The following is a 24,955-nucleotide window of genomic DNA, read 5'->3' on the forward strand; positions in this document are numbered from 1 at the left end:
TTAGAGCTACCGATGACGATGGCAAACTTGACTGCCGAGTTTCAGTAACTTATGTAGACGTCATATTTATTGACGAGATATCAGTAAAAATAAGGTTTTACGACCATGTTCGTCAATTTATTTTACCGAGATAAAAATAGTCTTTTAAGTGTGCTCATCCTGATAATAATTAAAAATCGATTGTGGATATATCTGGAAATAAAAATTATGATTAATTTTCGCCTAAGGTTATGACTTGGTTATGACAAGCTAGAAGTTTCCCATTCCCACTCAAACATTTCCTACAATAATATCTATCATACATTTTTAAACAAAAAATGCAAAAGATAACAAATTTGTCCACCTGTTTGTATGAGCCTTTTCCATAGTAATAGGGGCCAGTAATTACACGGAAATCAACGCTGTCACCTGGGGTGATCGCTCCTCCCCAAGCCACGATAGCTACAAGCTGCAAATGAGAAACTCCACGAATGTGCGAACAAGGGGAACCCATCCAATCGGCTCGGGTAAACCGAGTCTCGGGGAGCCTGTTACAACCGTACTCATCATCTGTGTGTGGTGCAATCGAGTTGAAAAAATAAATAAATAAAGCGTATGCAACATGTAATTAATTGATTACCGATAATCCTACTCCCGTTGCCGCCATCATCGGCACCATCATCGCCATCGCTCTTTGAACGGCAAGGGGAGGTGAAAAATCTTCTCTCGTCGATCAGCACTGTGGACATTCAGACGGATATTCATGGCAAAAATATGTCTAGGTGCAAATGGAATGTATTCAGTGACAGAGGGATTTACTTTTTTTGTCGCATTGAAATTCTACTCAATGTCAGATAAAAAGCCACTAACGTGTAAACACCCTTTCTACTGACAAAGAGACAAAATTCTGTAAAATATGAAGTGAGGGAAGGCAAGCCATTGCTGAGTAAAGGAAATGCAATTGTTTCCTTTTGGCATAAGGTGCTTTATTATGTTGAAACGCTCCTGTCATAGAATTCAAAATTGGTTTTAAGTTTTAAGTGATTTCGTCATTTTTTAGATCGCAATGGAAACAATCTTTCCGATCCAGTACGAAGAGCAAATATTGAGATGTATATATTCTATATATTTTGTTCGGTAACTAAACTAAAAATAGAATTATTGACCATAAGGAAATTTATTATGTTTCTATAGTGCGGTGGAAAGACCATTCGAGGGCGCGGGTGGCCAATCGACGGCCGGTGGCGGTCTCCATTGAAGCAATATTACCAGTTGGGCGGCCATTATCTCCGTTTGGATATTTTATAATTGATTATTATGGTAATTATTTACGTGCGCCGGGAGTATTTACCTGAGAGTACTTGGCTGAATAGTGGGTCGGTTGGTCGGATGGACGGTCCGCCGTTGTTGTTGAAACAGAGCGCTAATGAGTACCGGGCGACCCCCGATAAGTGGCGAGATTTTCTGTCCACTCGAAGGTGCTCAAGTGAGCCAATGGTTGATGGTAAACGAAAGGTGCTCAACGGATTGCTCCGCTGTTGGCCAATCCGGGGGTAGTGGGAAGTCACTACGGTGCAGTGCACGATGTTGACTTACGGATTGGGGCGGGCAAAAAAATCGTTCTGCCAATTAGTGGTGATTTCGAAAGGATTTAATTAATGAACATGATACCTAGCACAGTCCTACATCATTTCGGGACAGCTAGTGGAGAGCCGGTGTGTGATGCAATTGCCTGCACAGGGTGCGGTAGAGGGAAAGGGGGATATAGGACTGGGAGCTAGTGAGTAATTGGTGGATGTGAGATTGGATTAGATTGTGAAGTGTTGTGAAGCTGGAATATAAGCCTTTTTTTAATTTAATTGGTGGTTGCTGTTTCCCTGAATTGCTTTTAGATTTATACAGAAAGGGTTCCGGTTGCACCTGGAATGTACGCATTTGAGTACCGGTGCTTCAAAGTCTTCTGAGTTATTTGAAGCATAACGTTGTCTAGTTAATAATGTTGAACAAAATTTTCGCAATAAAATACTCGAGCAGGTGATATATTACGTATATTTATATCCAACTTTCAGAGTGGAGGGAAGATTAGCAAAGTATTTAAAGCGGATGTTTAAAAATTGCTACTAAAATGTGGTATAGGAGCGGATCGTATTTAGTTTTCTCTGAGCTTTTCAACGAGAGTTTTGATTTAAGAAAAAATAATCATTTTAAATGTGAATTATAAATACGGGAAAACGAAAAATAAAATGGCTCCGAGTAACACCCGGAAAAAGTATTATTTTTCAAAAATGTCGCAGAATCGTTATGCTGACTGTTCCCATCGATAATCAGCAAATAAATAAAAGGAAATGTAAAACACAAGTCGTCAACCCTCATCAGGGGCATATCACCACCTCTTAAATTAATCAACAGCAATTAAGATCAATAATGGATATAACATTCCATGTTTTTATAACCCATTCGAGCAGATTAAAATTTCTAGTTTTTCCACTGAAATATGTATGATGAGCAGTAGCAGTCAGCGGTGATCGCGATTATAATAACCAAGCCCCAATAACCTGCCTCCAGCATGGGACAGGTTGGGTTCAATTAGCGTTGTGACGGGCGCACAATCGTTAAAATAATCAAAAGAGCTTAACTCTTATCGTTTATTGCTGAGAAATTGGATAAAGATTTAATTCAGTCAGTATGCGCAGTGCGGTGGTTAACTTTCTTCATGGTTGGTAGTGGAGCGACATGCTCATTTCACGACACGGTCGGAACGTTCGAACTCAATTAAGATTTTGTTTTCTAATGGTTTCAGTGTGCGATCGGTATCTACCGAAGCTGAAATGGATAAAAATATATATTTTTTTCGGATCCAATTTGGCGATAAAATTGCTTGGTTGAAAGCTTTCGGGTGAATTGCATATTTAATTGGATGATGACTAATGAAGCTTTTATGATTTATATCTTTTGCAACGATGGCCTTCGGTAATTGAGTAGCGGAGCAACAATCAAGTTCGAAGATTATGTAGGTTTGAAAAATGGTTCCAGATTTCAATTTAGAAACTTCGCAATTTATGCAAATGAGTATGGGGAAATCATGGTTATCGTAAAATAAGACAGAGGATAACCATTGTCTCTTGGGAGGAAACAATGCATCCCTGAAGCTAAGGAACAGGTTCTACTAACAATATTTTTTTTAAAGAGAATTAATACAAATCATGTTGAAAATTAGTGTTCATAAACCACAGTTGCTAAATGCGAGGGTTTTTAAGCCATGTTTGCATTCACATATCATGAGGGAAGTCGAAACATATTTCCAAACCTAAAATTTCCTATACCGGACCGGGAATCAAATCCAACCACTTTCAGCATGGTCTTGCTTCGTAGCCATACGCATCCTATCGCAAGGCTATGTTTCTTTTAAGAATTGTATCTATTGAGTCTGAGTTAAATTATGGATCAACCATTTCGCCGGCGTCGTCAGTTTTGTTAGTAAAATTAGAAAACTGATTTGAAAACTATGGACATCATTCGGAAGTTATTTATGTTTACGGGTGGTTTGCGATACGTATTAGGCAACTAATGTGATGTTATCAACGTTCGGTTGATATTATGGCGATTGGTATTTTCCCTGCATTTTTTTTTCTGGAATGGTCGTTGCACTAGGTATTAGAGGAGTTGTTCGGCACTTCATCTTGTAGCTCCCATGTTCCTTATTTTTGTGATTTTTTCTGCAGTGAGCACGCATGTTAGCAAAAAGAACAACGAGATTGATTTTCTATTTCTTTGTTTTGCGATGAGATGAATGCTATTTTATTATTTGATGGCTGAACCCTTGAGCCTATTTAGGCTCATTTGACCGAATCAGAGATCATTTGGCCGAATAGAACATTTGGCATTCTGCTGTCTATGGCTGTCCTATTCAGCCAAATGACCTACTCGGCCAAATGTCCTATTCGGCCAAATGTTCTATTCAGCCAATTGTCCTATTCAGCGAAATATCCTTATAAGCGAAATGTCCTTCTTCTTCTTCTTCTTCTTATTGGCATTACATCCCCACACTGGGACAGAGCCGCCCCGCAGCTTAGTATTTATTAAGCACTTCCACAGTTTTTAACTGCGAGGTTTCTAAGCCAGGTTACCATTTTTGCATGCGTATATCATGACTCATGAGGATAGCACGATTATACGTTTATGCCCAGGGGCCAGGGAAGTCGAGACAATTTCCAATCCGAAAATTGCTTGGACCGGCACCGGGAATCGAACCCAGCCACCCTCAGCATGGTCTTGCTCTGTAGCTGCGTGTCTTACCGCACGGCTAAGGAGGACCCCTGTCGAAATGTCCTATTCAGCCAAATGTCCTTTTCAGTCAAATGTCATATTCAGCCAAGTGTCATATTCAGCCAAATGTCCTATTCAGCGAAATGTCCTATTCAGCCAAATGCCCTTTTCAGCTAAATATTCTATTCAGCCAAGTGTTCTATTCGGCTAAATGTCCTATTCAGTCTAATGTCCTATTCAGTCAAATGTCCTATTATTTAGACCTCTTCATGTTTTCAAAAAGTATCAAAAATTCAACCGGTCAGCCCAGCATCACAACTCTTATGCTAAAATAAGTCTCTTGTCAAATTTTCAGCTAATTCGGATAAAATTTCGAGGTGGCTCAAGTCGATTTAGTGTTTTTGGGCTATTTTCAATTTTGGAAAAAATCTAACAAGGGGCCATCCACAAAGTACGTCACGCCTCTAGGGGGGAGGGGGGGTTCAGAGCAGCGTGACGACCCATACAAAAATTTTAGAGATGTGTTACAAAAAGTGTGACGAAGGGGGGAGGGGGGGTTGAAAATCGCCGATTTTTGCGTGACGTACTTTATGGATCTTCCCCAAGAGATATAAACATCGAAAACTATCACAACAACCTCTATACGGAAGCTTTTGGTGTGCTCTCCAAGTCTTGTGAACATTGCGATTTGTTCCGTTCACGTTTTGTCCATGTTAAAGTGATTTTCAAGCTTTTAAGTGCATAAAAATAATGTTTCCCCCAAAGGTCGTTGTTTTACAAAATTCTTGAGTTTATGACAAATGATTGTTAATTTATTATATTATTATTCCTCATTTTTCCCTGGAAATTTGAGTAATATAATTGCCCATGTGCGATTTACCGTTAAATTCTTAAAAATCAGAAGCTGAACATTTGTCATAAATTTGCACGCTGAGATTTCTTCAAACAAGTTGTTCAAACAAAGAAGCTTCGATTTCACTTGTTACTACGATGCACTCAATGTTAAAAGCATGCAGACATATGGTGAAATTAACAAAATTTGGAAGTCGTTTGTTGTAAGCATTAAACATCATATGATTTAATTTATGTTTTGTTCGAACAACTTGCTTGAAAAAAAACCTAACGTGCAAATTTATGACAAATGCTCAGCTTCTGATTTTTAAGAATTTAACGGTGAATCGCACATGGGCAGTTATATTACTCAAATTTCCAGGGAAAAAAGAGGAATAATAATATAATAAATAACCAATCATTTGTCATAAACTCAAAAATTTTGTAGAACAACGACTTTTGAGGGAAACAGTATTTTTATGCACTTGAAAGCTTGACAAAACGTGAACGGAACGAATCGCAATGTTCACAAGACTTGTAGAGCACACCAAAAGCTTCCGTATAGAGGTTGTTGCGATAATTTTCGACGTTTATACCTCTTGTAAGATTTTTTCCAAAATTTAAAATAGCCCAAAAACACTAAATCGACTTGAGCCACCTCGAAATTTTATCCGAATTAGCTGAAAATTTGACAAGAGACTTATTTTAGCATAAGAATTGTGATGCTGGGCTGACCGGTTGAATTTTTGATACGTTTTGAAAACATGAAGAGGTCTACTATTCAGCCAAAGGTTCTATTAAACCAAATATGCTATTCAGCCACATGTTCTTCATTTCATTTTTTATTTAGTTTACATCTAAACAGATAACACTGAATCAACAATTTGACGCCACAATACACGGTTCGAGGCCGCATCTCTCCATCCTCGGATACGCCCCACGCTCGCCAAGTCGTTTTGCACCTGGTCTGCCCATCTTGCTCGCTGCGCTCCACGCCGTCTCGTACCTGCCGGATCGGAAGCGAACACCATCTTTGCAGGGTTGCTGTCCGGCATTCTTGCAACATGACCTGCCCATCGTACCCTTCCGGCTTTAGCTACCTTCTGGATACTGGGCGAGCTCATGGTTCATTCTTCGCCGCCACACACCTTCTTCTTGCTAACCGCTAAAGATGGTCCTAAGCACCCGTCTCTCGAATACTCCGAGTGCTTGCAAGTCCTCCTCGAGCATTGTCCATGTTTAATGTCCGTAGAGAACAACCGGTCTTATCAGCGTCTTGTACATGACACATTTGGTGCGGTGGCGAATTTTTTTCGACCGCAGTTTCTTCTGGAGCCCGTAGTAAGCCCGACTTACACAGATGATGCGCCTTCGTATTTCACGACTAACGTTGTTGTCAGCCGTTAGCAAGGATCCGAGGTTAACGAATTCCTCGACCACCTCGAAGGTATCCCCGTCTATCGTAACACTGCTTCCCAGGCGGGCCCTGTCGTGCTCGGTTCCGCCCACAAGCATGTACTTTGTCTTTGACGCATTCACCACCAGTCCAACTTTTGTTGCTTCACGTTTCAGGCGGGTGTACAGTTCTGCCACCTTTGCAAATGTTCGGCCGACAATGTCCATGTCATCCGCGAAACAAATAAATTGACTGGATCTGTTGAAAATCGTACCCCAGCTGTTACACCCGGTTCTCCGCATGACACCTTCAAGCGCAATGTTGAACAACAGGCACGAAAGTCCATCACCTTGTCTTAGTCCCCGGCGCGATTCGAATGAACTGGAGTGTTCGCCCGAAATCTTCACACAGTTTTGCACACCATCCACCGTTGCTTTGATCAGTCTGGTAAGCTTCCCAGGGAAGCTGTTCTCGTTCATAATTTTCCATAGCTCTACGCGGTCTATACTGTCGTATGCCGCCTTGAAATCAACGAACAGATGGTGCGTTGGGACCTGGTATTCACGGCTTTTTTGAAGGATTTGCCGTACAGTAAAAATCTGGTCCGTTGTCGAGCGGCCGTCAACGAAGCCGGCTTGATAACTTCCCACAAACTCATTCACTAATGGTGACAGACGACGGAAGATGATCTGGGAAATCACTTTGTAGGCGGCATTAAGGATGGTGATCGCTCGAAAGTTCTCACACTCCAGCTTGTCGCCTTTCTTGTAGATGGGGCATATAACCCCTTCCCTCCACTCCTCCGGTAGCTGTTCAGTTTCCCAGATTCTGAATATCAATTTGTGCAGGCAAGTGGCTAGCTTTTCCGGGCCCATCTTGACGATATTATTTATTTATTCAGACTAAGGCCGAAGTGGCCTGTGCGGTATATAAGAGTCTTCTCCATTCGGCTCGGCTCGGTCCATGGCTACACGTCGCCAACCACGCAGTCTACGGAGGGTCCGCAAGTCATCTTCCACCTGATCGATCCACCTTGCCCGCTGCGCACCTCGCCTTCTTGTGCCCGTCGGATCGTTGTCGAGAACCATTTTCACTGGGTTACTGTCCGACATTCTGGCTACGTGCCCGGCCCACCGCAGTAGTCCGATTTTCGCGGTGTGAACGATGGATGGTTCTCCCAACAGCTGATACAATTCGTGGTTCATTCGCCTCCTCCACGTACCGTCCGCCATCTGCACCCCACCATAGATGGTACGCAGCACTTTCCTTTCGAAAACTCCAAGTGCGCGTTGGTCCTCCACGAGCATCGTCTAGGTCTCGTGTCCGTAGAGGACTACCGGTCTAATTAGCGTTTTGTAGATTGTCAGTTTGGTACGGCGGGGAACTCTATTCGATCGGAGTCCAAAGTACGTACGATTTCCAGTCACTATGCGTCTCCGAATGTCTCTGCTGCTATCATTTTCGGCAGTCACCAGTGAGCCCAAGTACACAAATTCTTCTACCACCTCGATTTCGTCACCACCGATGCAAACTCGCGGTGGGTGGCTCACATTGTCTTCTCTTGAACCTCTTCCTATCATGTACTTTGTCTTCGACGTGTTAATGACTAGTCCGATCCGCTTGGCTTCCCTCTTCAGTCTGATGAAGGTTTCCTCCATCTTCTCAAAGTTACGTGCCATAATATCTATGTCGTCGGTGAAGCCAAATAGCTGGACGGACTTTTTGAAAATTGTACCACTCGTGTTAATCCCTGCTCTTCGTATTACCCCTTCCAAAGCGATGTTGAATAGCAGACACGAAAGACCATCACCTTGCCGTAACCCTCTGCGTGTTTCGAAGGGACTCGAGAATGCCCCTGAAACTCGAACTACGTATATCACCCGATCCATCGTCGCTTTGATCAACCATGTCAGTTTATCCGGAAATCCGTGTTCGTTAGCTGCCATAGCTGGTCTCGATCGATTGTATCAAATGCGGCTTTGAAGTCGATGAATAGATGATGTGTGGGCACGTTGTATTCGCGACATTTCTGCAGTACTTGGCGAATGGCGAACACCTGGTCTGTGGTGGAGCGTTTGCCCATAAAACCCGCCTGGTACTGCCCCTCAAACTCCCTTGCAATTGGTGCTAGTGGACGGGCATAAAATTTGGGAGAGTACCTTGTAGGCGGCATTCAGCAATGTGATTGCGCGGTAGTTGCTACAATCCAGCTTATCGCCCTTTTTGTAGATGGGACACACAACACCTTCCATCCACTCCTGCGTCAAAACTTCCTCCTCCCAAATCTTGGTAATGACTCAGTGCAGTGCTCTAGCCAGTGCCTCATCACCGTATTTAAATAGCTCTCCTGGTAGTTGGTCAACCCCAGAGGCTTTGTTGTTTTTCAGCCGGCCAATCTCCTCCTGGATTTCCTAGAGATTCGGAGCCGGTAGAATTATGTCCTGCACGCGTTCTCCCAGGTCCATCACCATACCGCCATCTTCGTCTGCCACATCGCCATTCAGGTGTTCTTCGTAGTGCTGCCACCACCTCTGGATCACCTCACGCTCGTTCGTAAGAAGGTTCTCGTTTATGTCCTTATACATATCAGGCTGTGGGACGTGCCAAGTGCAGCGGTTGCGGTGCTACCAATGGCGGATTGAATATCTCTCCAGCCATCTTCAAGAGACGCTGTGCCTAGCTGCTGCGCGTATTCTTGGGCTAGTCTACCGTCTTGTAGCCGCCCAATGTTAAGCCGCGGCGTTCGACTTCGACGCGTGTTGTACACCGTCGAGAGTTTTGAGCTTTGATTCAATATTCGCACTGCGGTAAGTGCGGACGTTCGTGATGTCGGAGAAGAATTTACCGTCGATTAGAACGTGATCGATTTGGTTTTCCGTTTCTTGGTTAGGTGATCTCCATATGGCCTTGTGGATATTTTTGCGGGGAAAGAAGGTGCTTCGGACTACCATTCCGCGGGAGGCTGCGAAGTTTATGCATCGTTGGCCGTTGTCATTCAATACGGTGTGCAGACTATCCGGTCCGATGACCGGTCTATACATTTCCTCCCTTCCTACCTGTGCGTTCATGTCACCGATGACGATTTTGACGTCCCGCAGTGGGCATCCATCGTATGTCTGCTCCAGCTGTGCGTAGAACGCTTCTTTCTCGTCGTCGGGTCTCCCTTCGTGTGGGCAGTGCACGTTTATGATGCTATAGTTGAAGAAACGGCCTTAAATCCTCAGCCTGCACATCCTTGCGTTGATTGGCTGCCACCCAATCACACGATGGCGCATCTTACTCAGCACTATGAAGCCGGTTCCCAGCTCGTTGGTGGTGCCACAGCTTTGGTAAAAGGTAGCCGCTCGATGCCCGCTTTTCCACACTTTCTGTCCTGTCCAGCAAATCTCCTGCAGCGCAACGACGTTGAAGTTGCGGGGATGTAATTCATCGCAGATCATCCTGTCGCAACCTGCGAAACCTAGCGACTTGCAGTTCCATGTTCCAAGCTTCCAATCGTGATCCTGTATTCGTCGCCTAGGTCTCTGCCGATTATACCGAGTCGCATTATCTCTTATATTGTTCGTAATGATTGGTTTTCCAGGCGGCTTATTGGGCCTGCGCAAACCTCCTGTCTCGTCGGAGGGCCGTCGTGTCAGGGCTGTTTAGCGTCCCACCTAACACCAGGACTTGGGCTTGTGCGCTTTGAGCGGCACACGGTCGCTTTGGTGGGGCCTACTTTCGGATACATGCAGCTTTTTATGGACGTTTAACAGGGCCCACTGTCAAACCCCACCACATCCTAGGTAAGCCCCACAACTCGCAGATGGCCTGGGGAGGGATCGTCAAGCCCTTGGACATAGTCCCTGCTGCCCGAGGTTTGAAACTGCCTTAAAATGGACTGTCTTAAAAATTCTTCAGTGTTTTGTTATCGACTGGTCGATAACAAAACACTGAAGAAGTTTTCAAGTAGAAAACGAAATACGTATCTGTAGATACATAAGTGAATATAGCGGAAGTAAATGGAAGTTTGAAGTATTTTAACCTTGATGAAATTGGCCAAATTTTAATGCCCCCGGAATAAGCAGAAAAAATCATTGATTGTGTTAAAAATCTCTCGGAGAAGCACCTGCTGTCATTAACTGTTAAAAACGTAAAAAAAAACCCAAAGGTGCAGCCCAATCGGGTTGGACGCAAAGGTGACGTTGAACTACGTAGCTGTATGTAATATACAGGTTTTCGACTTTTCTGTTCGATGAGACCAAAGCAAGCGTGTTTCAAGCCCAGGGTGAATCTGTTTTCGCTGTTTATCCTGATCTCCTGAGATTTTAGACTAACATTTAAAAAGGTTGACAAACATATTTTTTTCAAATAAACGAGGATGAATAACACTCGATCTGAATCACATATCCAAATTATCAATTAATAAAAAATCGCTAGAGAGTAAGAATCGTTCGATAATTGTATCTTGATTCGAAGCATTATTGGTGAATGCTACTTTTGAACTTTTTTCCCTACATAACACCAAAACACAATCCCAAACATTCGATTGAGCTTCATTGTTTACATTAAATTGGTATTAGATTAGTTTGGTTTACATTAAAATAATAATTTTGTGTTGCAAGATTTGAAAAGTTATCTCCGATAACAACTCGCCTACTTTTCACACCTGCGAAGTTATCAAATGATAATTCCAAAAATCTGGCTGATAGTGTACCGCTGCGCTGCCTTGGCCGCTGCTTGACAGTTTGAGAGTTTATTGATAATAATTATCATTCCTTCACGTGAGGAGTCGGACTTTGCATTTACTCCAGCAGACACCAAGAGCCGAAGAAAGATTACCAGAACGCATTTACTGCAGCAGCGAAAAAGATTCCGAGCCTCTCTACTGGCATCAATAGACGTAAGCGAGCAGCTGTCGTCAAACGCCCCCATGCTTTACAGAGAAAACGCGCGTGTAAGTTAGCAGAAACGAGTTAAAAGTCCTGTAAGTTGCATTAATTTGACGTCTATGCCGGCTTGAGGTTCCCAGTTAGCCTTGAGAACAAAGGCGCAGAATCCGGAGATGGCGAGATCGATTCTCGATCTGATCTAGGATGTTTCGGGTGGGAAACATTCTCACACCCTGGGCATAGTGTATTCCATTGTATTTACCACACAAGATACATACGAATGCAATGGCGGGCAAGGAAAGCTTTTAATCAATAACTAAAGAAATACTAATAGATTACTAAGTTGAAAAGCAGGCCAAGTTCCAGTTGGAATGTAGTGCTATGGAAGAAGAAGCTTGCAATGCACTTATGAGATTGACTGATTCACCGAAACCAATTCCTAAACTGTTAGCAAGTTTCAGTACTAAATATTATCATACGTATATATTGTAATACACTGGAGTCATTTTTTATGCGGAGGATGTGGGCCGCGTAAATTAAAACAACATAAAGAACCGGGTAAATCCCAAAATATGTCTGAATGAACCGCGGAAATCCCGAAATTCGAAGAAAAAAATCGCAAAAATACGATTCGTGTAATAAAAAACCGCGTGAAAAACGACTTCAGTGTACATCGGATATGAAACGTTGACTCTTCCTTGATCGAATGGTCCAAGAAAATTGAAAATCCATCGAGAAATGGCTGAGATATTAACGATCAAAGTCTATCATATTTTCGTGACGTTTTTCGATTTTTTGCAATTTTAAAGTGTACCCCAAAATAGAAAAGACAGACGTAGTTCTACGTCAACAATTTTTTTTAATGGGTTTCGTCCACTTTCTTTGTTGATAGATGAGCCAGCATGGCTGTAAATCTCTCTAATAAGGACGAAAAAAAAAACTTTCTATGTATGACCAACGTAGAATCAATGAAAAAAAATGGGACAAATTGAGGATCATCTTAAAAATAGCCCAAAAATACTAATTCAACTTGAGCCATCTCGAAATTTTATACAAATTTGCTGAAAATTCAACAGAAAGCTTATTTTAGCATAATAATTGGCCGGGGTTCTGCCAAATCGCACCATGCGCTAATAAAAAGTTCCCCATTTTTCTGTACAAGCTTTCGTTCAGCTGAGGATATCCTACAATAAATGTAGGTATGAATTGACATAAAATGATTTCGGTTTTCATTTAACGAATAAAATATCAAAAGTTAGTCAAAAAGCCGCTTGGTGCAGTTTGGCTGAACCCCGACCACTTGTGATTCTGGTCTGACCGGTTGACTTTTGACACTTCTTGAAAATATGAATAGGTCTAATAAACATGAAATCCTCTCACGGAATGATAGTGACTGTCGAAAGCTATTCCAGTAGAGAATTCTGATACAATTCGCCTATTTTCCATATGCTTCTCAAGCTCGCAAATACAGCACTATGAAACGGCTTCCTCCCAATGATTCTAATAATTTCTTTGTCGATAAACTTATATTACCTCGAGTTTTAAATTTTAAAATTTAGTCCACTGTACCATTGAATAAAATGTAGATGTAATTATTTCAACATTTGAAAACAGTTAGGACCATAGTAATTTCTCACCCAATATCGTTTGACATGCCTAAGTTTTTCCATGTAAAAGCCCAACCTTTCTTTGCACCATTAGCATTCATCAACGAGTAAAAGCCCATTAAATTAATTGGATGATAAAATGCTCTTTTTCCTGCTTTGTTGAAAATTAACACTTATCAGAAATTAGGATCTTCAGCCACTGCCTATTCGTCCAACAATGCGACGAAAGTTCCATTCTTGACCGATTTGTACAATGTGGAACCCCTCATTACCATACGTGCGTACCTATGGAGAACGACGGTTTCCAAGACGGATCCTCATTACCATTGCCACTGATACCATTATGACAAACAATGGAGTCTCCCACAATGAGGCCACCTTCTTGCTTCAACCATCCAACCGCTGACAGCCGGTGTGCAGATGTGGTTAATTATATCCCGAAACCGCCATATCCCACCCATATACACATTATACTGCGCATTGTGTCGTGGAGAACTGGCGACGTTGGTGTGGCGATGGTGGCCAATTAGAACAGCAGCACTATCCAATTAACGAGGGATAACTTCACAATCCACCGCAAATCTGGCCGCGTCATTTAATTAGCGTAATTATGCGTCAATCCTCGTCCGTTTATATATCATTCATTCGGAGCCAATTCATTTATTCATGATGTAAAGGCTCTGCCTTTCAATGAGCTGCCAGCCGAAGGTGTCATAAAGTGTTTAATGAGCCACGGCCTGCTGGCAGCAGCGCCCGGTGGCTATTTAGTTGGGCCCATCGTCATGGGCCCTCCGGGGTCCCTTGGATTACCCGTACTCCGGCCACGGCAATGGTCGTCAACCCGTGTCCCGTTTTAGAGGATCCGTTGGAAGAGCAAAACTCAGTACAGTGGCGGGCCATTTAGTAGAAGTTGGTCGAAACGTGTCCCATGTATTCCCGGATAGTATTGACTCAAGAGGTGAGCCAGTCTAGGGCTGAAAACCTCTCAAATAAAGACGCAAAAAGTATTGACTCGAGTAAGACGCAGAATGACTCGATGGAAGTTTAAAATTGTATGGAAACGTTTTCAAATACCTCAAATACCTTTGCGTAAATAAATAAATTTATATTGTTTCATTTATTTAGTTAACATCTAAACAGATAACACTGAATCAACAATTTGACGCCACAATGCACGGTTCGGCTCGCCAAGTCGTTCTGCACCTGGTCTGCCCATCTCGCTCGCTGCGCTCCACGCCGTCTCGTACCTGCCGGATCGGAAGCGAACACCATCTTTGCAGGGTTGCTGTCCGGCATTCTTGCAACATGTCCTGCCCATCGTACCCTTCCGGCTTATTTATAATTAATTATAATTCCGGCTAAATTTATATTGTATTTTTAGTTAAAAATAATAATTACATTGAATCTCATGAAAAGTGAATAATTTTTTTATTCTAGTTTTTCGATATTTATGGTTGGAAATTGCAAAAAAAATGTAACTAGCTTTGAGAATTTTTCAGCAATTGTTTTTCTGTGTCAAAATTTATCATGGAACTTATCTGGAATGAGGAAGATAAAAATGATAAAAGATATACAAAAACCAAGACAAAGCGAGATTCTGACAGGTTTTTCGCTACTGTGCACTACAGGTAGACCGAGCGACCAGTTGGTGATATCTGGTTATTTATTAATCGCCTTGCACATGCCACACCTCGCATGGTGGTGCTGATGGGTGAGTAGCACAGCACCACCAATAGTCATGTGACAAATGAACCAGCAATGGGCAGAAAATGGGCACGTGGTTTGCGGAACGTTGAGCCCCCTACTCCTGGGGCGGACGATACTAAACATTTATGTTGTCCAATTGCGACTATTAAATCATGCTCGTCTCATTAGCGACGAGAGCCATTGCTGAATTGAAATAGAGCTTCCACGTGTAATCAGGTTAATTGATAGTCTCAAGTTGGATAGAACTGTTTATACGCGAATGCAGCTTTCTTTAAATGGTTTATTAAGAAAATTTGATGAAAACTCTTGCAACATGACTGGAATTCCTAAATAACGATAATTCATTTCTTAAACGTATATTGACACTATCCTACAAGAAATCTCATGAGAGGGATTTAATCATCAAAATTTTATTGTATTGTCAACAGTCATTTTTCTTCCATACTCATATTCAAATATGTACATATGTAGTTAGATCATTGACTACATATAAAGTAAACTCCAAACAATCTGAATAATTACGCAGTATTTGTCAAGTGAACTGCTGTGTTTTCAAAGCAAAATAATTCATCATACCCTGAGTGCTCGTATGGTAGTGATCACCCCTCCCAATCGCAAAATCAAATTCACAATACTATTTCCTCGAAGCCCTCTCCAGACAACCCCCCGGAAGCAAAACAACGTTCACCCGTCACGAATTATCATCGTAAAATATGGTTTTATGATTATCGCCATAATTTATGAAGTGTAAGAGGAAGATAAAAAATAAAACCACACGGAGCCTCCCTTATTCCTTCTTGGCTGAGCGCGCTCCACTTCGGGCACTGGTGCCGTCTTCTATGCATCGCCATAGCTTTGGACGACGTTGCGTATAGTCATCGTTTGTCGGTCGATTTGTGGAGCTTACCGCCAGGCGGGCGCAATAATCTCCCACGTCCGTCGTGCCCAATAAATGTGATTGAATAAAACTCGACCATGAATACCAATAAAAGCACTGCTAATTCAATTGTTACCGTGGAGAAGAATCCGGTGGAATCCAGGCAGCAACATTGTTAATTGAATAGTTTGATATTCAACTGTAAATTACCTTGACTATGCTCAAATGGGAAAATTCCTTTGCCTCTGGAGCGGAAGCACCGATAGAAGCCAGTACCCGTCGCATCGCCCCGATGATGTAAGGGCCAGAAATTTCAAACATTACAGCTAATTACCGGTTCGCCTGTGTCTCGCTTGGTACGCAAAACTATTTAATTAAAAACTTTCTAATTTCTATTTGCTGGTGAATTTTCGCATAGCTGTTTTCCTTCCCGCCTCCCAGCCAGCCGAAACGAGACAACAAGGAGACCTCCAACGGAGGCAGCGATGACGCCGGAAGAGTGCACCCAGGTTCGGATGGGTGGCTTCAGTTGCTGCAATTATAGTCGGGTGCAATTGCTGCAACTAAACAAGAATGCAATCCAATACCGTCCGTATCTCTCCCTTTTCTGACACATACATCCACACAAACACATCTGGTCTCTCACAGCCCGGCTATCAGGAAACGTTGATGGTACTGACGTTTTCCCCCCTTATTGCATTGGTGCAGTTTTAGATTTTTCCGTTTTGTTTTCGACATGCAGTTAGTTACATTAATTGGATTTTTTCGCCGGTTGCCAAGGCCAAAACTTTTATTGCATTTTTGGCATCAGGATTCAAACTTTGCCCATGCACCGAAAAAAAAAAATAAAACGAGCTCGATGAGGATCAGCGGAAAATGATAACGCTGTTAAGGGTGTACGATGTGGAACATTTAAATACGGTGATCGGAAATATGAAAAATTGTCATGTTTAAGCTACGATGAATATCTCAACTTTAAGGCCGTCTTCAGTGTCTCGTACTAGACTCGATTGTGTTATAGACTTTAAAGAAAGCGCGTTTCAATTCAACACCCTCTTCTATAAAATTGTGCTTATGAAAAAAATCGAATACCTTCAATAATGCGCATTTCCAATGCCTAAAAGCTACAGAGCCAAAATCAGAATCTTTTGAGAAAATTTCATTCGGCTGCTACTGACGCTAACGTCAGCCACTCGCCGCTGAAACGCAAAAGACGCCATCCAGGTGAATAAATGTATTGCATCGTCTCCCTCCGACGCGCGCTACCGACGGCATCTTTACGATTGTACACAGCAAAAAATAATGAAAATTCAACGACATGTAAACGGCAGTACATTTATTAATACAGCAATGTAAACACATTTCGTAACTGAATTATAGCGTTAGCGTTAGCGTTGTTACGGTATACTTCGTAGATTGGACACTAGTGATACTCATGTTTCTTATGGAATCCTTATCCAGATTGCTATAAGAAATCAAGGTGGGAATTACCCTTGATTTCAATTTAAGATAAGAATTGCATAAGCATGAGGATTACTACTCCCGGCCACGCCCATCTTTACCGTAGCTAGGGATAGGAAAGGAAATGTTGATGTAGAACTTACTTAACGAGAGGCCCCCGACTTGGCGACGCCCTCATAAGTTCTACGGAGTTGGTGGTTGGGTAGGGTAAGGTAGGTCATGGAGCTTTGCCTCAAGCTGGCAATTCGACCCACAGACTATGTTGTTTACCTGTTTTTATTTAATCTCTTGCCAGCCGGCTGTCGAAAGAGTATGCTAATATCGATTTTATTTACAGTTTATTCTTTAAATAATTTACAGGCGATTTCTTAACCTCAATCCACAGACAAACAGACAAAACACATTGAACATTTACTCATCAAACTCATCGTCGTTCAAACACTAACGACATCTGTTGGTTTCAGTTATTTCGGCAATTCACGAACCAGATGGCGGTAGTGAGCAAACGTCAAACTCAAGCAAAAACGATGCGCGCGCCACGAGTGATCGATTGGCCAACTAATGATTATTTGAATTGACCAGTAAATCAGTGAACGACGAAGATTTGAAGAGTGTTATGTCTGGTTGTCTGTGCTCAATCTATCAACCACTATCCGTTGAACAAATCTAAATTTACCAAATTTGTACTTTCTGCTCAGTGAGCAAAACGATTCCTCTATGTTCATCGAATACAAAAATCAACCATGCATTTTAAATATAATTATACTAAACATTTTACAAAGTTTTATTTGAAGTATTTGACGAAGAAAACGACCTAAAAGGCTCAAAAACTAAATATAGAAAAAAGTTTGCCCAAACTCCTCCGTAATTAAAAATTTACGATGCAGCTAGTTGAAATTGAACTCAAAGATGCAATTGCTTCTTTAAAAATGTATGCCGAAGCGCAATAGCTATAGTCGCTCAAAGGGGGGTTGCCTCAAGTGTAACGACCCATACAAACCTTGCGGATAGTTCACACGAATGTGACATAGAGGGGTAGGGGGATTGAAAACAGCCAATCCTTGCGTTAGGTCATTAATGGATCTTCTCTTACAGGAGGAAAAGAATATGAAATGTTACTTGTATGAGTCATGTTACTCAGTACAATTAATTTACGATAAACCTACAATAGAGCCGGGTGCAACTGAAAAAAACATTCAATTCATCTAATCAAGTAAAATCAAGATTCTGGGATGCGGAACTGGCCCAGCCAGCCGCGCCCATTATGTATGGAAATTAGTGTGGAAAACTATTTTACTTACTTACTTATGGATCCTGTACACCTCCGGTGGTGCAAAGGGCCGACTTGAAAGATCTCCATCCTGAGCGATGCCCGGCTATCGCTTTAACCTGTTGCCAGGTTAGATTTCGGTCGACTTCTTTTATTTCTTTATTGAGGCTTCGCCGCCATGAGCCTCTGGGTCTGCCTCTGCTGCGATGTCCTGCTGGGTTCCAGTCTAATGCTTGCTTACAGATTTCGTTTCCGCCCCTACGTAGAGTGTGGCCGACCCAGCGCTACTTCCGATCCCGAATTTCTGTTGCTATCGGCCTCTGGTGCCAACGACGGTGGAGCTCGTTGTTTGAGATCCAGTTGTGAGGCCACCAGGCCTGAATTATATACCGCAGGCATCTGTTAATGAACACCTGCAGCCGTTGAGTGTTCTCCACTGATACACACCATGTTTCGCTAGCGTATAACAGCACAGATTTCACATTAGAGTTGAAAATTCGTATTTTGGTGCGTTCACTTATCTTCCTGTTTTTCCAGATATTTCTTAAACTCGCAAAGGCAGCCCTTGCTTTCTTGATCCGTGCGCCTATGTCGATCTTGGTACCGCCGTCTGACGCCATTTGGCTACCAAGATATTGGAAGCTTTCAACATTCTCCACTGGTTGTGGAAAACTATGCATTTCTGAATTTTTGCTCTTGGAGGGTAGGGCTGTTCGGGACCCCGAAAGGCTTTGAAAAGACATTGATTTGAAAAAAAAAAAAAAAAAAATAACCCTACTCTTATATAGGTGCATTTGAAATAAACACATTTCGTAACTGAATTATGCATCAAAATTCATGCACATGGTAGGAACGCACTTGAATACGTAATATTACACTTTTATTCAATCAGTTTGTGGACTCGTGTAATTATAAGTTAATTTCTGAACGAATAGAACTTTAAGTGATCCTGTCATTGACAGTGGCTAATAAGTGTCCAAGGTTGCCAGTACTACAATACACTATAAGCACGAATAAGATACATATCACAATTTTTAACTTACTAAACACTAACTTAATACAGTCGCCTCTCCACATCTCGATATTGAAAGGACCATCGAGATAGGGAGAGATCGAGGAATGGAAGGAAAATTAAAATGGGTACTAGATCCAAAAAAAAACTCGTTACTATGAAAAACGACAACAAAACAAATGTCACTTCATGCTGTTGATGTGTTTGTTATTGTCCGAAGATGATCTAGTAGCCTAAAAATTTTAACATATCGACATAAGGAGTGTGATTCCTGTACGAAATATGATCAGAACCCATCGAGATAGAGAGATATCGAGATAGGGAGATTATCGAGATGTAGAAAGCCCAAATGTATGTAGATTGAAGGGACTAAGGAAACCATCGACATAGGGAGAGATATCGAGATATAGAACATCGAGATGTAGAGAGTCGACTGTACTTGTTGGCGGTATGATGTTACATACACACTCAACTCATTTCACAGTATTCGGTAAATTTTACCGAAATCTCAAAAGCAGAACTGTTCGGTAATTATTTTACAGATTTTCTGTAACTTTTTCCATTGTTCAACTGTCAAAATCACCGAAAATTAGTAAAATTATTTACCGAACAGTTCTGCTATTGAGATTTCGGTAAAATTTTACCGAATTCGGCGATTTTTTTTAAGTGTGTACGATGCAAGCTAGGGCAGTATAGAAATTTTACAACGTGATCGGACGTTACGATTCTTGTTATTTTACACTTCTCCCTATACGTTACTCTGCCATGAACATGTTGATCGCTATAAGAATGTGAGTTTTCAATTGAACATTGGTACTACAAACCAAAAACTTCTTTATTTTTTTGTACTAAATGGTATTTCTTGTAGTAGTCATCACGTTTTTTGAACCTTTTCTGATATGGGGCACTGCCCGGGCAAGCTTTATTTCTTTCTCACTGCAAATATATTAAAAAATAAAAAGACAACAAAATGTCGAAATTGACATCCACTGGTCCTGTTGTATTTCCACGAAGAAGAAAGATATTCTCTTATGCTGTGCTCTATACTGCCCAGTATATTTATTTAACATATTTATATCATCTGAATTTTTAAATATTTTGTTTTTCGTCTGTCAAAATATATCATTGATAAAGAAAAAGAGGCAATACCATCTCGGTTACATGTGGTAACAGTAATTGAATTTATGAATGTGACTTACAGACAATATACAAAATATTTAAAAATTTAAATGTTACAAATATGCGATCATGGGCAGTATATTGGTGAGCATGACGTAATTTGTTGGCAAAAAATAATCACAAAGGAAAATAATACCTTTAAAATCTTATATCTCTTAAGTCTTGAAGCAGCCTTTTTTGGAATTGCTTTGTTTAATAAAATTTGATACTGCATTCATTTTTTACGACTGCACAAACCATTTTGTAATATTTTGTTTCATATTTATTTTGGTATTGTTTGATATCTTGGATGGTCATTTTCAAATTTTAATACAGTCAAATTTGACCCGACTGATCGAGTGTCTGTTCACCAAGGAGGTGCGGCTGGCAGCCCTTACTTTGCACCGTTCAATGTGCAAAAACGATCCAAAAAAAGAAAAACGATCCATAAATAACATCTGAATGTTTCATAAAACCATAAATCCATAAAATAGTTTGAGAGATTCCATAAAGAATATTTTTATGATCCATAAAATTTTGAAAAAAGATCCATAAAAACTATATTTTGATCCATAAAATTTCAAATTTGCGCATTTTTTATCGTGTTGATCCATAATTTTAGTAATATGACCCATAATTTTGGTCATATGATCCATAATTTTGGTCATATGATCCATAATTTTGATAATGTGATCCATAATGCTTGGAAAGAAGGCCAATGAAACTATATTAAATGATCCACACATTTTATAAAATCTATGGATCATTTAACAAAGTTTATGGATCATATCACCAAAACTATGGATCATTTGAACAAAGCTATGGATCATATGACTAAAATTATGGATCATATTACTGAAATTATGGATCATCATCACGATAAAAAAATGCGCAAATTTGAAGTTTTGTGGATCAAAATATAGTTTTTTGTGGATCTTTTTCCAAAGATCTATGGATCATTTGTCATATGTTTATGGGAAAATATCAAGAATTGTATTGTTTTTCTTGACCATGTTAATGGAACATATTTCCCTATGATTGCTAAATTTTAGCTTAGTTATGGATCAAAAAATTATTCTTTATGGAATCTCCTGAACTATTTTATGGATTTATGGTAGCATTTTAAGGAACATTCAGATGTTATTTATGGATCGTTTTTCATTTTTTTATGGATCCGTCTTTATTGTTTATATGCAAAAGTATGTTTTGCCGGTGCGGCTCCAACAGCGTCTGTTCTGGCATCCAGCGGCTGAGTATGAAATGCTATTCCCCGGAAGCTACACCTAAGATGGCAGCCCCATCCCGGTTGATAGTGATCCTTGGGCCAACAACCTACTGTTCCCGAAAAATCAATTTGTTCGAGTATCCGATAATGAAAGAATACGGACTGATTTTACGGCGACGACACTTAGCGCGAAACAACGGACACGAATAGGAACCTGGAACGTGTTCACCCTAGCCCAGCAGGGTAAATTGGCACAACTTGCCAATGCGGCACGCCGCATGAAGCTTGAGATCCTGGGACTGAGTGAAGTCCGCTATACTATACTCTGCTATACTCTGGTTTACGAGGTGAACACGCTCCCCGGCATCGCGGAGTTGGCTTCCTATAGGATATAGGATAGTATACTAAGCGCTCAGGCACACTCTGCGCTTATCAAGTGGGAACCTATAAGTGAAAGGATAATCGTTGCCAGATTTAGAACACGGGTCCGAAACCTTACTATAATCCAATGATATGCGCCAAACGATGCTGCCGATCTGCAAGACAAAGAGAACTTCTACAGTAGGGTGGCTCAAAAAACTATTTTTCAAATATTTTGATGGGCCGCCCTCTTATTCGGTTCTATTTGATGCCTTGATGCTCTGGACAAAATTTCAGCCAAATCGGTCAACGTTTGGGCGGTGCTAACCTCGTTGGAAGTTTATATGGAAAAGTGTATGCAGAAACATCCAAAAACAGTAATTTGCAGTTAGATGGCACAATTTACGATCAAGAACAATGATACTCATTCAGTTCTTGAAGAATTAAATACAGAATGTTATGCTGAAAAGCGCGAGAAGATTAGAGTTTGTTAGGCAAAGATATTAGCATTTAACTGGAGTGTTGTAGGGGTGAATTTATTTCTTTTCAAAGGTAAAAGGGACGAAATTTGCTCAAACCCCACTTCAGATAAATGCTAATAACTTAGCCGGGCAAACTCTAATCTTCTCCCGGTTTTCTGCATAATATTCTGTATTAAATTCTTCAAGATCTGAATGAGTATCATAGTTCTTCATCGTAAGTTGTGCCGTCCAACTGCAATTCACTGTTTTTGGATGTTTCTGCATACATTTTTGCATATAAACTTCCAACGAGTTTAGCACCGCCCAAACATTGACCGATTTGGCTAAAATTTTGTCCAGAGCCTCAGGGCATCAAATAGAAACGAATAAGAGGGCGGCCCATCAAAAAAGTTGAAAAAAGTTTTTCCCATACTAATCTGAGCCACCCTATTCTACAGTCAACTCAATGCCGTCGTAGATAGAATTCCGAAGGGTGATATCAAGATTTGTTTGGGCGACTTCAATGCGAAGATAGGATTCGCAGAGTTTTGTGTTAATAACGACATGGTGATCGGGGGATCGCTCTTCCCTCATCGACCGGTTCACAAGCTCACGTGGGTCTCCCGTGACGGCTTTACAGAAAATCAAATCGACCACATCTGCATCAGCCGAAAATGGAAACGGAGCCTTCTTGATGTACGGAATAAACGTAGTGCCGATATTGCGTCTGATCATCACCTCCTCATCGGCGAAATACGCCTGCGCATTGCGCGGATTCGTCGGCAGGAGGAAAGAGCTGGACGACGATTCAACACACGCCGACTGGAAGACGCCACGGTGAAACGGTCCTTCGTTGAAGAACTGGAGATGCATGCTGCAGATATTCCGGAAGGTGGCAGCGTGGAAGACCAATGGACCGCCACCAAGAATGCCTTCATCGCCACCAGCGAGAACAATCTGTGCGAACTACGCACCCAGAGAAAACAATGGATCACCGATGAGACCTAGAGAAAGATAGAGGAGCGAAGAGAAGCCAAAGCCGCGATAGAGCGATCGAAAACCAGAGGAGTCAAAGTCTTAGCCCGTCAACGATACGCGGCTCTTGAGAAGGAAGTAAAACGCTCATGTCGACGGGACAAGCGAGCGTGGGCAGACTCTCTGGCCGACGAAGGAGAGAGAGCCGCCGCAACCTTTCTGTGTAACAGAATCTATCAATCCATTGTGGAAAAATGAAGCGTTCCACACTGCAATCGAATACTCGTTATTCATTCATGAACAACAAAGACCCAACGATTGTGAGTATGAGGATGTCTTTGAATACCATTTAGCGAACTATGAAAATATTCGAGGTAGGTTAAGTAGTGTAAACTGGCAAATAGTTTTAAGAAATGAAGAAAATGTCGAAGCATCTGTTAACACTTTTTACAGGTTATTATCTGACATAATCTCACAAGAAACTCCACTAAAACGAAAACGACGTCATAACAATAATAAAGCGTCCAAGTCGGGTGGTTTAATCCCCGGAAATAGGCAATTACCTTTGATTGAACTGAACTTGAGTTGCGTGCTCTTGCCTACGCAATGCGGTCGGGTCTGAGCTTGACGACCGACTGGCAAATAGCTTACACAACCTCACTTGATCAGTACTGTTGCTGATGAAGAATGTGTATAGCCGCCAGACATTCTAAATACTCACGCTCCTCTAATGTGGACGTGTACAATACACATGTGGAAGTATTGGCTTGATAAATGGATTGCGAGTGATTTGACTATGCGTCCAATTCGGGAATCTCGAGCTCGTTCAGTAGCCGCTAGGTTGCGAAGGCCGACGGAGGTCCTTCGTAGCTTAGTTGGTTAAAGCACCAGTCTAGCGTACTGTAGGGTCATGGGTTCGAGTCCCATCGAAGGGAAAGTGGTTACCTCCAATACATTTTCCAAATCAATATATTCCACATAACGTACATATTCACATATGAGTTTTCATAACATTGTAAAATAATAAAGACCCAATTTGGTATAACCGGCAAATCAAGAAATTAAGAAATCGCAAGCAAAAGGCACACAAAATTTATAAAAGTCATAACAGTAATGAAAATTTAATATATTACTTGGACGTATGCGATCAATTGAATTACGCTATCAGTAACGCATTGGAAGATTACAATTCAAAAACTGAGAGCGAAATAAAGTCCTGTCCAAAGAACTTCTTTAATTACGTAAAAACTAAACTGAAATCTAATAACTTTCCATCAATTATGCATCTTGACGAAAACGCGGGGGATAGCTCGGAAAAGAACTGTAATCTTTTTGCAGATTTTTTTTCCAGGAAACCTATTCTACATTTTCTGAAAATGATCGTGACCGCGACTATTTTGCATTTTTTCCAGACTTTTCAAATGATATTGGAGTGAATCAACTTCATGTCCATGACATTTTGCAGGCCCTACGTAGTTTAGATGCTTCAAAAGGTCCTG

This window comes from Armigeres subalbatus, chromosome 2 (genome assembly GCF_024139115.2).
Source record: "Armigeres subalbatus isolate Guangzhou_Male chromosome 2, GZ_Asu_2, whole genome shotgun sequence".
In the NCBI taxonomy this organism is placed as follows: Eukaryota; Metazoa; Arthropoda; class Insecta; order Diptera; family Culicidae; genus Armigeres; species Armigeres subalbatus.